The following is a 16,578-nucleotide window of genomic DNA, read 5'->3' on the forward strand; positions in this document are numbered from 1 at the left end:
CCGGGAATGGTGGTACTGGCTGGTGGTACTTGCCGGGGTTGGTGGTACTGGCCGAGGTTGGTGGTACTGGCCGATTATGGTGGTCTTGGAAGGGGTTGGTGGTACTGGTCGGGGATGGTGGTACTGGAAGGGGTTGGTGGTACTGGCCGGGGATGGTGGTAATGGAAGGGGATGGTGGTACTGGCCGAGGATGGTGGTACTGGCCGGGGATGGTGGTACTGGCCGAGGTTGGTGGTACTGGCCGATTATGGTGGTCTTGGAAGGGGTTGGTGGTACTGGCCGGGGATGGTGGTACGGGAAGGGGACGGTGGTACTCGCCGGGGATGATACTACAGGCCGGGGATGGTGGTACTGGCAGGGGATGGTCAAACTGGCCAGGGATGGTGGTACTGGCCGGGGATGGTGGTACTGGCCGGGAATGGTGGTACTGGCCGGGGATGGTCAAACTGGCCGGGGATGGTGGTACTGACCGCGGATGATGGTACTGACAAGGATGTTGGTACTGGCCGGGGATAATAGTACTGGCCGGGGATGGTGGTACTGGCCGATTATGGTGGTACTGGAAGGGGTTGGTGGTACTGGCCGATTATGGTGGTACTGGAAGGGGTTGGTGGTACTGGCCGATTATGGTGGTACTGGAAGGGGTTGGTGGTACTGGCCGGGGATGGTGGTACTGGCCGGGGATGGTGGTACTGACCGGGGATGGTTGTACTGGCCGGGGATGGTGGTACTGGCTAGTGGTACTTGCCGGGGATGGTGGTACTGGATGGGGATGGTGGTACTGGCCGGGGATGGTGGTACTGGCCGGGGATGGTGGTACTGGCAGGGGATGGTGGTACTGACCGGGGATGGTTGTACTGGCCGGGGATGGTGGTACTGGCTGGGATGGTGGGACTGGCTGGTGGTACTTGCCGGGGATGGTGGTACTGGATGGGGATGGTGGTAATGGCCGGGGATGGTGGTACTGGCCGGGGATGGTGGTACTGGCCGGGGTTGGTGGTACTGGCCGGGGTTGGTGGTACTGGCTGGGGATGGTGGTACTGGCTGGGGATGGTGGTACTGGCCGATTATGGTGGTACTGGCGGTACTGGAAGGGGATGGTGGTACTGGCCAAGGATGGTGGTAATGGTAGAGGATGGTGGCACTGTCCGGGGATGGTGGAACTGGCCGGGGATGGTGGTACTGGAAGGGGATGGTGGTAGTGGCCGGGGATAATAGTACTGGCAGTGGTTGGTGGTAGTGGCCGGGGATGGTGGTACTGGCCGTGGATGGTGGTACTGGAAGGGGATGGTGGTACTGGCCGAGGATGGTGGTAATGGCAGAGGATGGTGGCACTGGCCGAGAATGGTGGCACTGGCCGAGGATGGTGGTACTGGCTGGTTTTGGTGGTACTGGCTGGGGATGGTGGCACTGGCCGATTATGGTGGTACTGGAAGGGGTTGGTGGTACTGGCCGGGGATGGTGGTACTGGCCGATTATGGTGGTACTGGCCGATTATGGTGGTACTGGAAAGGGATGGTGGTACTGGCCAAGAATGGTGGTACTGGCCGGGGATGGTGGTACTGGCCGGGGTTGGTGGTACTGGAAGGGGATTTTGGTACTGGAAGGGGATGGTGGTACTGGCCGGGGATAATGGTACTGGCCGGGGTTGGTGGTACTGGCCGGGGATGGTGGTACTGACCGGGGATGGTTGTACTGGCCGGGGTTGGTGGTACTGGCCGGGGATGGTGGTACTGGCCGGGGATGGTGGTACTGGCCGGGGATGGTGGTACTGGCCAGGGATGGTGGTACGGGAAGGGGATGGTGGTACTCGCCGGGGATGATACTACAGGCCGGGGATGGTGGTACTGGCCGGGGATGGTCAAACTGGCCAGGGATGGTGGTACTGGCCGGGGATGGTGGTACTGGCCGGGAATGGTGGTACTGGCCGGGGATGGTCAAACTGGCCGGGGATGGTGGTACTGACCGCGGATGATGGTACTGACAAGGATGTTGGTACTGGCCGGGGATAATAGTACTGGCCGGGGATGGTGGTACTGGCCGATTATGGTGGTACTGGCCGATTATGGTGGTACTGGAAGGGCTTGGAGGTACTGGCCGATTATGGTGGTACTGGAAGGGGTTGGTGGTACTGGCCGGGGATGGTGGTACTGGCCGGGGATGGTGGTACTTGCCGGGGTTGGTGGTACTGGCCGGGGTTGGTGGTACTGGCCGGGGATGGTGGTACTGGCCGATTATGGTGGTACTGGCCGATTATGGTGGTACTGGAAAGGGATGGTGGTACTGGCCGAGAATGGTAGTACTGGCCGGGGATGGTGGTACTGGCCGGGGTTGGTGGTACTGGCCGGGGATGGTGGTACTGGCTAGTGGTACTTGCCGGGGATGGTGGTACTGGATGGGGATGGTGGTACTGGCCGGGGATGGTGGTACTGGCCGGGGATGGTGGTACTGGCTAGTGGTACTTGCCGGGGATGGTGGTACTGGCCGGGGATGGTGGTACTGGCCGGGGATGGTGGGACTGGCCGGGGATGGTGGTACTGGCTAGTGGTACTTGCCGGGGATGGTGGTACTGGATGGGGATGGTGGTACTGGCCGGGGATGGTGGTACTGGCCGGGGATGGTGGTACTGGCCGGGGATGGTGGTACTGGCTGGTGGTACTTGCCGGGGATGGTGGTACTGGCCGGGGATGGTGGTACTGGCCGGGGTTGGTGGTACTGACCGGGGATGGTGGTACTGGCCGAGGATGGTGGTACTGGCTGGGGTTGGTGGTACTGGCTGGGGATGGTGGTACTGGCTGGGGATGGTGGTACTGGCCGGGGATGGTGGTACTGGCCGTGGATGGTGGTACTGGAAGGGGATGGTGGTACTGGCCGAGGATGGTGGTAATGGCAGAGGATGGTGGCACTGGCCGAGAATGGTGGCACTGGCCGAGGATGGTGGTACTGGCTGGTGTTGGTGGTACTGGCTGGGGATGGTGGCACTGGCCGATTATGGTGGTACTGGAAGGGGTTGGTGGTACTGGCCGGGGATGGTGGTACTGGCCGGGGATGGTGGTACTGGCCGATTATGGTGGTACTGGAAAGGGATGGTGGTACTGGCCGAGAATGGTGGTACTGGCCGGGGATGGTGGTACTGGCCGGGGTTGGTGGTACTGGAAGGGGATTTTGGTACTGGAAGGGGATGGTGGTACTGGCCGGGGATAATGGTACTGGCCGGGGATGGTGGTACTGACCGGGGATGGTTGTACTGGCCGGGGATGGTGGTACTGGAAGGGGTTGGTAGTACTGGCCGGGGATGGTGGTACTGGCCGGGGATGGTGGTACTGGCCGGGGATGGTGGTACTGGCCGGGGATGGTGGTACGGGAAGGGGACGGTGGTACTCGCCGGGGATGATACTACAGGCCGGGGATGGTGGTACTGGCAGGGGATGGTCAAACTGGCCAGGGATGGTGGTACTGGCCGGGGATGGTGGTACTGGCCGGGAATGGTGGTACTGGCCGGGGATGGTCAAACTGGCCGGGGATGGTGGTACTGACCGCGGATGATGGTACTGACAAGGATGTTGGTACTGGCCGGGGATAATAGTACTGGCCGGGGATGGTGGTACTGGCCGATTATGGTGGTACTGGAAGGGGTTGGTGGTACTGGCCGATTATGGTGGTACTGGAAGGGGTTGGTGGTACTGGCCGATTATGGTGGTACTGGAAGGGGTTGGTGGTACTGGCCGGGGATGGTGGTACTGGCCGGGGATGGTGGTACTGACCGGGGATGGTTGTACTGGCCGGGGATGGTGGTACTGGCTAGTGGTACTTGCCGGGGATGGTGGTACTGGATGGGGATGGTGGTACTGGCCGGGGATGGTGGTACTGGCCGGGGATGGTGGTACTGGCAGGGGATGGTGGTACTGACCGGGGATGGTTGTACTGGCCGGGGATGGTGGTACTGGCTGGGATGGTGGGACTGGCTGGTGGTACTTGCCGGGGATGGTGGTACTGGATGGGGATGGTGGTAATGGCCGGGGATGGTGGTACTGGCCGGGGATGGTGGTACTGGCCGGGGTTGGTGGTACTGGCCGGGGTTGGTGGTACTGGCTGGGGATGGTGGTACTGGCTGGGGATGGTGGTACTGGCCGATTATGGTGGTACTGGCGGTACTGGAAGGGGATGGTGGTACTGGCCAAGGATGGTGGTAATGGTAGAGGATGGTGGCACTGTCCGGGGATGGTGGAACTGGCCGGGGATGGTGGTACTGGAAGGGGATGGTGGTAGTGGCCGGGGATAATAGTACTGGCAGTGGTTGGTGGTAGTGGCCGGGGATGGTGGTACTGGCCGTGGATGGTGGTACTGGAAGGGGATGGTGGTACTGGCCGAGGATGGTGGTAATGGCAGAGGATGGTGGCACTGGCCGAGAATGGTGGCACTGGCCGAGGATGGTGGTACTGGCTGGTTTTGGTGGTACTGGCTGGGGATGGTGGCACTGGCCGATTATGGTGGTACTGGAAGGGGTTGGTGGTACTGGCCGGGGATGGTGGTACTGGCCGGGGATGGTGGTACTGGCCGATTATGGTGGTACTGGCCGATTATGGTGGTACTGGAAAGGGATGGTGGTACTGGCCGAGAATGGTGGTACTGGCCGGGGATGGTGGTACTGGCCGGGGTTGGTGGTACTGGAAGGGGATTTTGGTACTGGAAGGGGATGGTGGTACTGGCCGGGGATAATGGTACTGGCCGGGGTTGGTGGTACTGGCCGGGGATGGTGGTACTGACCGGGGATGGTTGTACTGGCCGGGAATGGTGGTACTGGCTGGTGGTACTTGCCGGGGTTGGTGGTACTGGCCGAGGTTGGTGGTACTGGCCGATTATGGTGGTCTTGGAAGGGGTTGGTGGTACTGGTCGGGGATGGTGGTACTGGAAGGGGTTGGTGGTACTGGCCGGGGATGGTGGTAATGGAAGGGGATGGTGGTACTGGCCGAGGATGGTGGTACTGGCCGGGGATGGTGGTACTGGCCGAGGTTGGTGGTACTGGCCGATTATGGTGGTCTTGGAAGGGGTTGGTGGTACTGGCCGGGGATGGTGGTAATGGAAGGGGATGGTGGTACTGGCCGAGGATGGTGGCACTGGCCGGGGATGGTGGTACTGGCCGGGGATGGTGGTACTGGCCGGGGTTGGTGGTACTGGCTGGGGATGGTGGTACTGGCTGGGGATGGTGGTACTGGCCGATTATGGTGGTACTGGCGGTACTGGAAGGGGATGGTGGTACTGGCCAAGGATGGTGGTAATGGTAGAGGATGGTGGCACTGTCCGGGGATGGTGGAACTGGCCGGGGATGGTGGTACTGGAAGGGGATGGTGGTAGTGGCCGGGGATAATAGTACTGGCAGGGGTTGGTGGTAGTGGCCGGGGATGGTGGTACTGGCCGTGGATGGTGGTACTGGAAGGGGATGGTGGTACTGGCCGAGGATGGTGGTAATGGCAGAGGATGGTGGCACTGGCCGAGAATGGTGGCACTGGCCGAGGATGGTGGTACTGGCTGGTGTTGGTGGTACTGGCTGGGGATGGTGGCACTGGCCGATTATGGTGGTACTGGAAGGGGTTGGTGGTACTGGCCGGGGATGGTGGTACTGGCCGGGGATGGTGGTACTGGCCGATTATGGTGGTACTGGCCGATTATGGTGGTACTGGAAAGGGATGGTGGTACTGGCCGAGAATGGTGGTACTGGCCGGGGATGGTGGTACTGGCCGGGGTTGGTGGTACTGGAAGGGGATTTTGGTACTGGAAGGGGATGGTGGTACTGGCCGGGGATAATGGTACTGGCCGGGGTTGGTGGTACTGGCCGGGGATGGTGGTACTGACCGGGGATGGTTGTACTGGCCGGGGATGGTGGTACTGGAAGGGGTTGGTGGTACTGGCCGGGGATGGTGGTACTGGCCGGGGATGGTGGTACTGGCCGGGGATGGTGGTACTGGCCAGGGATGGTGGTACGGGAAGGGGATGGTGGTACTCGCCGGGGATGATACTACAGGCCGGGGATGGTGGTACTGGCCGGGGATGGTCAAACTGGCCAGGGATGGTGGTACTGGCCGGGGATGGTGGTACTGGCCGGGAATGGTGGTACTGGCCGGGGATGGTCAAACTGGCCGGGGATGGTGGTACTGACCGCGGATGATGGTACTGACAAGGATGTTGGTACTGGCCGGGGATAATAGTACTGGCCGGGGATGGTGGTACTGGCCGATTATGGTGGTACTGGAAGGGGTTGGTGGTACTGGCCGATTATGGTGGTACTGGAAGGGGTTGGTGGTACTGGCCGATTATGGTGGTACTGGAAGGGGTTGGTGGTACTGGCCGGGGTTGGTGGTACTGGCCGGGGATGGTGGTACTGGCTAGTGGTACTTGCCGGGGATGGTGGTACTGGATGGGGATGGTGGTACTGGCCGAGAATGGTAGTACTGGCCGGGGATGGTGGTACTGGCCGGGGTTGGTGGTACTGGCCGGGGATGGTGGTACTGGCTAGTGGTACTTGCCGGGGATGGTGGTACTGGATGGGGATGGTGGTACTGGCCGGGGATGGTGGTACTGGCTAGTGGTACTTGCCGGGGATGGTGGTACTGGATGGGGATGGTGGTACTGGCCGGGGATGGTGGTACTGGCCGGGGATGGTGGTACTGGCCGGGGATGGTGGTACTGGCCGGGGATGGTGGTACTGGCTAGTGGTACTTGCCGGGGATGGTGGTACTGGATGGGGATGGTGGTACTGGATGGGGATGGTGGTACTGGCCGGGGATGGTGGTACTGGCCGGGGATGGTGGTACTGGCCGGGGATGGTGGTACTGACCGGGGATGGTTGTACTGGCCGGGGATGGTGGTACTGGCTGGTGGTACTTGCCGGGGATGGTGGTACTGGCCGGGGATGGTGGTACTGGCCGGGGTTGGTGGTACTGACCGGGGATGGTGGTACTGGCCGAGGATGGTGGTACTGGCTGGGGTTGGTGGTACTGGCTGGGGATGGTGGTACTGGCTGGGGATGGTGGTACTGGCCGGGGATGGTGGTACTGGCCGTGGATGGTGGTACTGGAAGGGGATGGTGGTACTGGCCGAGGATGGTGGTAATGGCAGAGGATGGTGGCACTGGCCGAGAATGGTGGCACTGGCCGAGGATGGTGGTACTGGCTGGTGTTGGTGGTACTGGCTGGGGATGGTGGCACTGGCCGATTATGGTGGTACTGGAAGGGGTTGGTGGTACTGGCCGGGGATGGTGGTACTGGCCGGGGATGGTGGTACTGGCCGATTATGGTGGTACTGGAAAGGGATGGTGGTACTGGCCGAGAATGGTGGTACTGGCCGGGGATGGTGGTACTGGCCGGGGTTGGTGGTACTGGAAGGGGATTTTGGTACTGGAAGGGGATGGTGGTACTGGCCGGGGATAATGGTACTGGCCGGGGTTGGTGGTACTGGCCGGGGATGGTGGTACTGACCGGGGATGGTTGTACTGGCCGGGGATGGTGGTACTGGAAGGGGTTGGTGGTACTGGCCGGGGATGGTGGTACTGGCCGGGGATGGTGGTACTGGCCAGGGATGGTGGTACGGGAAGGGGATGGTGGTACTCGCCGGGGATGATACTACAGGCCGGGGATGGTGGTACTGGCCGGGGATGGTCAAACTGGCCAGGGATGGTGGTACTGGCCGGGAATGGTGGTACTGGCCGGGGATGGTCAAACTGGCCGGGGATGGTGGTACTGACCGCGGATGATGGTACTGACAAGGATGTTGGTACTGGCCGGGGATAATAGTACTGGCCGGGGATGGTGGTACTGGCCGATTATGGTGGTACTGGAAGGGGTTGGTGGTACTGGCCGATTATGGTGGTACTGGAAGGGGTTGGTGGTACTGGCCGGGGATGGTGGTACTGGCCGGGGATGGTGGTACTTGCCGGGGTTGGTGGTACTGGCCGGGGTTGGTGGTACTGGCCGGGGATGGTGGTAGTGGCCGATTATGGTGGTACTGGCCGATTATGGTGGTACTGGAAAGGGATGGTGGTACTGGCCGAGAATGGTAGTACTGGCCGGGGATGGTGGTACTGGCCGGGGTTGGTGGTACTGGCTGGGGTTGGTGGTACTGGCTGGGGATGGTGGTACTGGCTGGGGATGGTGGTACTGGCCGGGGATGGTGGTACTGGCCGTGGATGGTGGTACTGGAAGGGGATGGTGGTACTGGCCGAGGATGGTGGTAATGGCAGAGGATGGTGGCACTGGCCGAGAATGGTGGCACTGGCCGAGGATGGTGGTACTGGCTGGTGTTGGTGGTACTGGCTGGGGATGGTGGCACTGGCCGATTATGGTGGTACTGGAAGGGGTTGGTGGTACTGGCCGGGGATGGTGGTACTGGCCGGGGATGGTGGTACTGGCCGATTATGGTGGTACTGGAAAGGGATGGTGGTACTGGCCGAGAATGGTGGTACTGGCCGGGGATGGTGGTACTGGCCGGGGTTGGTGGTACTGGAAGGGGATTTTGGTACTGGAAGGGGATGGTGGTACTGGCCGGGGATAATGGTACTGGCCGGGGTTGGTGGTACTGGCCGGGGATGGTGGTACTGACCGGGGATGGTTGTACTGGCCGGGGATGGTGGTACTGGAAGGGGTTGGTGGTACTGGCCGGGGATGGTGGTACTGGCCGGGGATGGTGGTACTGGCCAGGGATGGTGGTACGGGAAGGGGATGGTGGTACTCGCCGGGGATGATACTACAGGCCGGGGATGGTGGTACTGGCCGGGGATGGTCAAACTGGCCAGGGATGGTGGTACTGGCCGGGAATGGTGGTACTGGCCGGGGATGGTCAAACTGGCCGGGGATGGTGGTACTGACCGCGGATGATGGTACTGACAAGGATGTTGGTACTGGCCGGGGATAATAGTACTGGCCGGGGATGGTGGTACTGGCCGATTATGGTGGTACTGGAAGGGGTTGGTGGTACTGGCCGATTATGGTGGTACTGGAAGGGGTTGGTGGTACTGGCCGGGGATGGTGGTACTGGCCGGGGATGGTGGTACTTGCCGGGGTTGGTGGTACTGGCCGGGGTTGGTGGTACTGGCCGGGGATGGTGGTAGTGGCCGATTATGGTGGTACTGGCCGATTATGGTGGTACTGGAAAGGGATGGTGGTACTGGCCGAGAATGGTAGTACTGGCCGGGGATGGTGGTACTGGCCGGGGTTGGTGGTACTGGAAGGGGATTTTGGTACTGGAAGGGGATGGTGGTACTGGCCGGGGATAATGGTACTGGCCGGGGTTGGTGGTACTGGCCGGGGATGGTCATACTGGCCGGGGAACGTGGTACTGGCCGATTATGGTGGTACTGGAAGGGGTTGGTGGTACTGGCCGGGGATGGTGGTACTGACCGGGGATGGTGGTACTGGCTGGGATGGTGGGACTGGCTGGTGGTACTTGCCGGGGATGGTGGTACTGGATGGGGATGATGGTAATGGCCGGGGATGGTGGTACTGGCCGGGGATGGTGGTACTGGAAGGGGATGGTGGTAGTGGCCGGGGATAATAGTACTGGCCGGGGTTGGTGGTACTGGCCGGGGATGGTGGTACTGACCGGGGATGGTTGTACTGGCCGGGGATGGTGGTACTGGAAGGGGTTGGTGGTACTGGCCGGGGATGGTGGTACTGGCCGGGGATGGTGGTACTGGCCAGGGATGGTGGTACGGGAAGGGGATGGTGGTACTCGCCGGGGATGATACTACAGGCCGGGGATGGTGGTACTGGCCGGGGATGGTGGTACTGGCTGGTGTTGGTGGTACTGGCTGGGGATGGTGGCACTGGCCGATTATGGTGGTACTGGAAGGGGTTGGTGGTACTGGCCGGGGATGGTGGTACTGGCCGGGGATGGTGGTACTGGCCGATTATGGTGGTACTGGAAAGGGATGGTGGTACTGGCCGAGAATGGTGGTACTGGCCGGGGATGGTGGTACTGGCCGGGGTTGGTGGTACTGGAAGGGGATTTTGGTACTGGAAGGGGATGGTGGTACTGGCCGGGGATAATGGTACTGGCCGGGGTTGGTGGTACTGGCCGGGGATGGTGGTACTGACCGGGGATGGTTGTACTGGCCGGGGATGGTGGTACTGGAAGGGGTTGGTGGTACTGGCCGGGGATGGTGGTACTGGCCGGGGATGGTGGTACTGGCCAGGGATGGTGGTACGGGAAGGGGATGGTGGTACTCGCCGGGGATGATACTACAGGCCGGGGATGGTGGTACTGGCCGGGGATGGTCAAACTGGCCAGGGATGGTGGTACTGGCCGGGAATGGTGGTACTGGCCGGGGATGGTCAAACTGGCCGGGGATGGTGGTACTGACCGCGGATGATGGTACTGACAAGGATGTTGGTACTGGCCGGGGATAATAGTACTGGCCGGGGATGGTGGTACTGGCCGATTATGGTGGTACTGGAAGGGGTTGGTGGTACTGGCCGATTATGGTGGTACTGGAAGGGGTTGGTGGTACTGGCCGGGGATGGTGGTACTGGCCGGGGATGGTGGTACTTGCCGGGGTTGGTGGTACTGGCCGGGGTTGGTGGTACTGGCCGGGGATGGTGGTAGTGGCCGATTATGGTGGTACTGGCCGATTATGGTGGTACTGGAAAGGGATGGTGGTACTGGCCGAGAATGGTAGTACTGGCCGGGGATGGTGGTACTGGCCGGGGTTGGTGGTACTGGAAGGGGATTTTGGTACTGGAAGGGGATGGTGGTACTGGCCGGGGATAATGGTACTGGCCGGGGTTGGTGGTACTGGCCGGGGATGGTCATACTGGCCGGGGAACGTGGTACTGGCCGATTATGGTGGTACTGGAAGGGGTTGGTGGTACTGGCCGGGGATGGTGGTACTGACCGGGGATGGTGGTACTGGCTGGGATGGTGGGACTGGCTGGTGGTACTTGCCGGGGATGGTGGTACTGGATGGGGATGATGGTAATGGCCGGGGATGGTGGTACTGGCCGGGGATGGTGGTACTGGAAGGGGATGGTGGTAGTGGCCGGGGATAATAGTACTGGCCGGGGTTGGTGGTACTGGCCGGGGATGGTGGTACTGGCCGGGGATGGTGGTACTGGCTGGGGTTGGTGTACTGGCTGGGGATGGTGGTACTGGCTGGGGATGGTGGTACTGGCCGATTATGGTGGTACTGGCGGTACTGGAAGGGGATGGTGGTACTGGCCAAGGATGGTGGTAATGGTAGAGGATGGTGGCACTGTCCGGGGATGGTGGAACTGGCCGGGGATGGTGGTAGTGGCCGGGGATAATAGTACTGGCAGGGGTTGGTGGTAGTGGCCGGGGATGGTGGTACTGGCCGTGGATGGTGGTACTGGAAGGGGATGGTGGTACTGGCCGAGGATGGTGGTACTGGCCGGGGATGGTGGTACTGGCCGAGGATGGTGGTACTGGCCGGGGATGGTGGTACTGGCCGGGGTTGGTGGTACTGGCCGGGGATGGTGGAACTGGCCGGGGATGGTGGTAATGGCAGAGGATGGTGGCACTGGCCGAGAATGGTGGCACTGGCCGAGGATGGTGGTACTGGCTGGTGTTGGTGGTACTGGCTGGGGATGGTGGCACTGGCCGATTATGGTGGTACTGGAAGGGGTTGGTGGTACTGGCCGGGGATGGTGGTACTGGCCGGGGATGGTGGTACTGGCCGATTATGGTGGTACTGGCCGATTATGGTGGTACTGGAAAGGGATGGTGGTACTGGCCGAGAATGGTGGTACTGGCCGGGGATGGTGGTACTGGCCGGGTTTGGTGGTACTGGAAGGGGATTTTGGTACTGGAAGGGGATGGTGGTACTGGCCGGGGATAATGGTACTGGCCGGGGTTGGTGGTACTGGCCGGGGATGGTGGTACTGACCGGGGATGGTTGTACTGGCCGGGGATGGTGGTACTGGAAGGGGTTGGTGGTACTGGCCGGGGATGGTGGTACTGGCCGGGGATGGTGGTACTGGCCGGGGTTGGTGGTACTGGAAGGGGATTTTGGTACTGGAAGGGGATGGTGGTACTGGCCGGGGATAATGGTACTGGCCGGGGTTGGTGGTACTGGCCGGGGATGGTGGTACTGACCGGGGATGGTTGTACTGGCCGGGGATGGTGGTACTGGAAGGGGTTGGTGGTACTGGCCGGGGATGGTGGTACTGGCCGGGGATGGTGGTACTGGCCGGGGATGGTGGTACTGGCCAGGGATGGTGGTACGGGAAGGGGATGGTGGTACTCGCCGGGGATGATACTACAGGCCGGGGATGGTGGTACTGGCCGGGGATGGTCAAACTGGCCAGGGATGGTGGTACTGGCCGGGGATGGTGGTACTGGCCGGGAATGGTGGTACTGGCCGGGGATGGTCAAACTGGCCGGGGATGGTGGTACTGACCGCGGATGATGGTACTGACAAGGATGTTGGTACTGGCCGGGGATAATAGTACTGGCCGGGGATGGTGGTACTGGCCGATTATGGTGGTACTGGAAGGGGTTGGTGGTACTGGCCGATTATGGTGGTACTGGAAGGGGTTGGTGGTACTGGCCGGGGATGGTGGTACTGGCCGGGGATGGTGGTACTTGCCGGGGTTGGTGGTACTGGCCGGGGTTGGTGGTACTGGCCGGGGATGGTGGTACTGGCCGATTATGGTGGTACTGGCCGATTATGGTGGTACTGGAAAGGGATGGTGGTACTGGCCGAGAATGGTAGTACTGGCCGGGGATGGTGGTACTGGCCGGGGTTGGTGGTACTGGAAGGGGATTTTGGTACTGGAAGGGGATGGTGGTACTGGCCGGGGATAATGGTACTGGCCGGGGTTGGTGGTACTGGCCGGGGATGGTCATACTGGCCGGGGAACGTGGTACTGGCCGATTATGGTGGTACTGGAAGGGGTTGGTGGTACTGGCCGGGGATGGTGGTACTGACCGGGGATGGTGGTACTGGCTGGGATGGTGGGACTGGCTGGTGGTACTTGCCGGGGATGGTGGTACTGGATGGGGATGATGGTAATGGCCGGGGATGGTGGTACTGGCCGGGGATGGTGGTACTGGAAGGGGATGGTGGTAGTGGCCGGGGATAATAGTACTGGCCGGGGTTGGTGGTACTGGCCGGGGATGGTGGTACTGGCCGGGGATGGTGGTACTGGCTGGGGTTGGTGGTACTGGCTGGGGATGGTGGTACTGGCTGGGGATGGTGGTACTGGCCGATTATGGTGGTACTGGCGGTACTGGAAGGGGATGGTGGTACTGGCCAAGGATGGTGGTAATGGTAGAGGATGGTGGCACTGTCCGGGGATGGTGGAACTGGCCGGGGATGGTGGTAGTGGCCGGGGATAATAGTACTGGCAGGGGTTGGTGGTAGTGGCCGGGGATGGTGGTACTGGCCGTGGATGGTGGTACTGGAAGGGGATGGTGGTACTGGCCGAGGATGGTGGTACTGGCCGGGGATGGTGGTACTGGCCGGGGTTGGTGGTACTGGCCGGGGATGGTGGAACTGGCCGGGGATGGTGGTAATGGCAGAGGATGGTGGCACTGGCCGAGAATGGTGGCACTGGCCGAGGATGGTGGTACTGGCTGGTGTTGGTGGTACTGGCTGGGGATGGTGGCACTGGCCGATTATGGTGGTACTGGAAGGGGTTGGTGGTACTGGCCGGGGATGGTGGTACTGGCCGGGGATGGTGGTACTGGCCGATTATGGTGGTACTGGCCGATTATGGTGGTACTGGAAAGGGATGGTGGTACTGGCCGAGAATGGTGGTACTGGCCGGGGATGGTGGTACTGGCCGGGGTTGGTGGTACTGGAAGGGGATTTTGGTACTGGAAGGGGATGGTGGTACTGGCCGGGGATAATGGTACTGGCCGGGGTTGGTGGTACTGGCCGGGGATGGTGGTACTGACCGGGGATGGTTGTACTGGCCGGGGATGGTGGTACTGGAAGGCGTTGGTGGTACTGGCCGGGGATGGTGGTACTGGCCGGGGATGGTGGTACTGGCCGGGGATGGTGGTACTGGCCAGGGATGGTGGTACGGGAAGGGGATGGTGGTACTCGCCGGGGATGATACTACAGGCCGGGGATGGTGGTACTGGCCGGGGATGGTCAAACTGGCCAGGGATGGTGGTACTGGCCGGGGATGGTGGTACTGGCCGGGAATGGTGGTACTGGCCGGTAATGGTGGTACTGGCCGGGGATGGTCAAACTGGCCGGGGATGGTGGTACTGACCGCGGATGATGGTACTGACAAGGATGTTGGTACTGGCCGGGGATAATAGTACTGGCCGGGGATGGTGGTACTGGCCGATTATGGTGGTACTGGAAGGGGTTGGTGGTACTGGCCGATTATGGTGGTACTGGAAGGGGTTGGTGGTACTGGCCGATTATGGTGGTACTGGAAGGGGTTGGTGGTACTGGCCGGGGATGGTGGTACTGGCCGGGGATGGTGGTACTTGCCGGGGTTGGTGGTACTGGCCGGGGTTGGTGGTACTGGCCGGGGATGGTGGTACTGGCCGATTATGGTGGTACTGGCCGTTTATGGTGGTACTGGAAAGGGATGGTGGTACTGGCCGAGAATGGTAGTACTGGCCGGGGATGGTGGTACTGGCCGGGGTTGGTGGTACTGGAAGGGGATTTTGGTACTGGAAGGGGATGGTGGTACTGGCCGGGGATAATGGTACTGGCAGGGGTTGGTGGTACTGGCCGGGGATGGTCATACTGGCCGGGGAAGGTGGTACTGGCCGATTATGGTGGTACTGGAAGGGGTTGGTGGTACTGGCCGGGGATGGTGGTACTGACCGGGGATGGTGGTACTGGCTGGGATGGTGGGACTGGCTGGTGGTACTTGCCGGGGATGGTGGTACTGGATGGGGATGGTGGTAATGGCCGGGGATGGTGGTACTGGCCGGGGATGGTGGTACTGGCCGGGGATGGTGGTAGTGGCCGGGGATAATAGTACTGGCCGGGGTTGGTGGTACTGGCCGGGGATGGTGGTACTGGCCGGGGATGGTGGTACTGGCCGGGGATGGTGGGACTGGCTGGTGGTACTTGCCGGGGATGGTGGTACTGGATGGGGATAATACTACTAGCCGGGGATAATACTACTGGCCGGGGATGGTGGTACTGGCCGGGGATGGTCAAACTGGCCGGGGATGGTGGTACTAGCCGGGAATGGTGGTACTGGCTGGTGGTACTTGCCGGGGTTGGTGGTACTGGCCGGGGATGGTGGTACTGGCCGGGGTTGGTGGTACTGGCCGGGGATGGTGGTACTGGCCGAGGATGGTGGTACTGGCCGAGGATGGTGGTACTGGCCGAGGATGGTGGTACTGGCAGGGGTTGGTGGTACTGGCTGGGGATGGTGGTACTGGAAGGGGTTGGTGGTACTGGCCGGGGATGGTGGTACTGGAAGGGGATGGTGGTACTGGCCGAGGATGGTGGTACTGACCGGGGATGGTGGTACTGGCCGAGGATGGTGGTACTGACCGGGGATGGTGGTACTGGCCGGGGATGGTGGTACTGGCAGAGGATGGTGGCACTGGCAGAGGATGGTGGTGCTGGATGGGGATGGTGGTACTGGCCTGGAATGGTGGTACTGGCCGGGGATGGTCAAACTGGCCAGGGATGGTGATACTGACCGCGGATGATGGTACTGACAAGGATGGTGGTACTGGCCGGGGATAATAGTACTGGCCGGGGTTGGTGGTACTGGCCGATTAAAGTGGTACTGGAAGGGGTTGGTGGTACTGGCTGGGGATGGTGGTACTGGCTGGGGATGGTGGTACTGGCCGATTATGGTGGTACTGGTGGTACTGGAAGGGGATGGTGGTACTGGCCGAGGATGGTGGTAATGGTAGAGGATGGTGGCACTGGCCGGGATGGTGGCACTGGCCGAGGATGGTGGTACTGGCTGGTGTTGGTGGTACTGGCTGGGGATGGTGGCACTGGCCGATTATGGTGGTACTGGAAGGGGTTGGTGGTACTGGCCGGGGATGGTGGTACTGGCCGGGGATGGTGGTACTGGCCGATTATGGTGGTACTGGCCGATTATGGTGGTACTGGAAAGGGATGGTGGTACTGGCCGAGAATGGTGGTACTGGCCGGGGATGGTGGTACTGGCCGGGGTTGGTGGTACTGGAAGGGGATTTTGGTACTGGAAGGGGATGGTGGTACTGGCCGGGGATAATGGTAGTGGCCGGGGTTGGTGGTACTGGCCGGGGATGGTGGTACTGACCGGGGGTGGTGGTACTGGAAGGGGTTGGTGGTACTGGCCGGGGATGGTGGTACTGGCCGGGGATGGTGGTACTGGCCGGGGATGGTGGTACTGGCCGGGGATGGTGGTACTGGCCGGGGATGGTGGTACTGGCCAGGGATGGTGGTACGGGAAGGGGATGGTGGTACTCGCCGGGGATGATACTACAGGCCGGGGATGGTGGTACTGGCCGGGGATGGTCAAACTGGCCAGGGATGGTGGTACTGGCCGGGAATGGTGGTACTGGCCGGGGATGGTCAAACTGGCCGGGGATGGTGGTACTGACCGCGGATGATGGTACTGACAAGGATGTTGGTACTGGCCGGGG

The 16,578-nt window shown here is 61.6% G+C and overlaps 1 protein-coding gene across 1 annotated transcript in view; it reads right to left on the minus strand.

The window, feature by feature from the left end:
• Positions 1 to 16,578, minus strand: part of evi5b (ecotropic viral integration site 5b) — a 381,555-nt gene that overhangs the window by 160,217 nt on the left and 204,760 nt on the right. The gene's annotated exons all lie outside the window — the stretch shown is intronic.

This window comes from Telmatherina bonti (genome assembly GCF_933228915.1).
Source record: "Telmatherina bonti genome assembly, chromosome: 8".
Lineage (NCBI taxonomy): Eukaryota > Metazoa > Chordata > Actinopteri > Atheriniformes > Telmatherinidae > Telmatherina > Telmatherina bonti.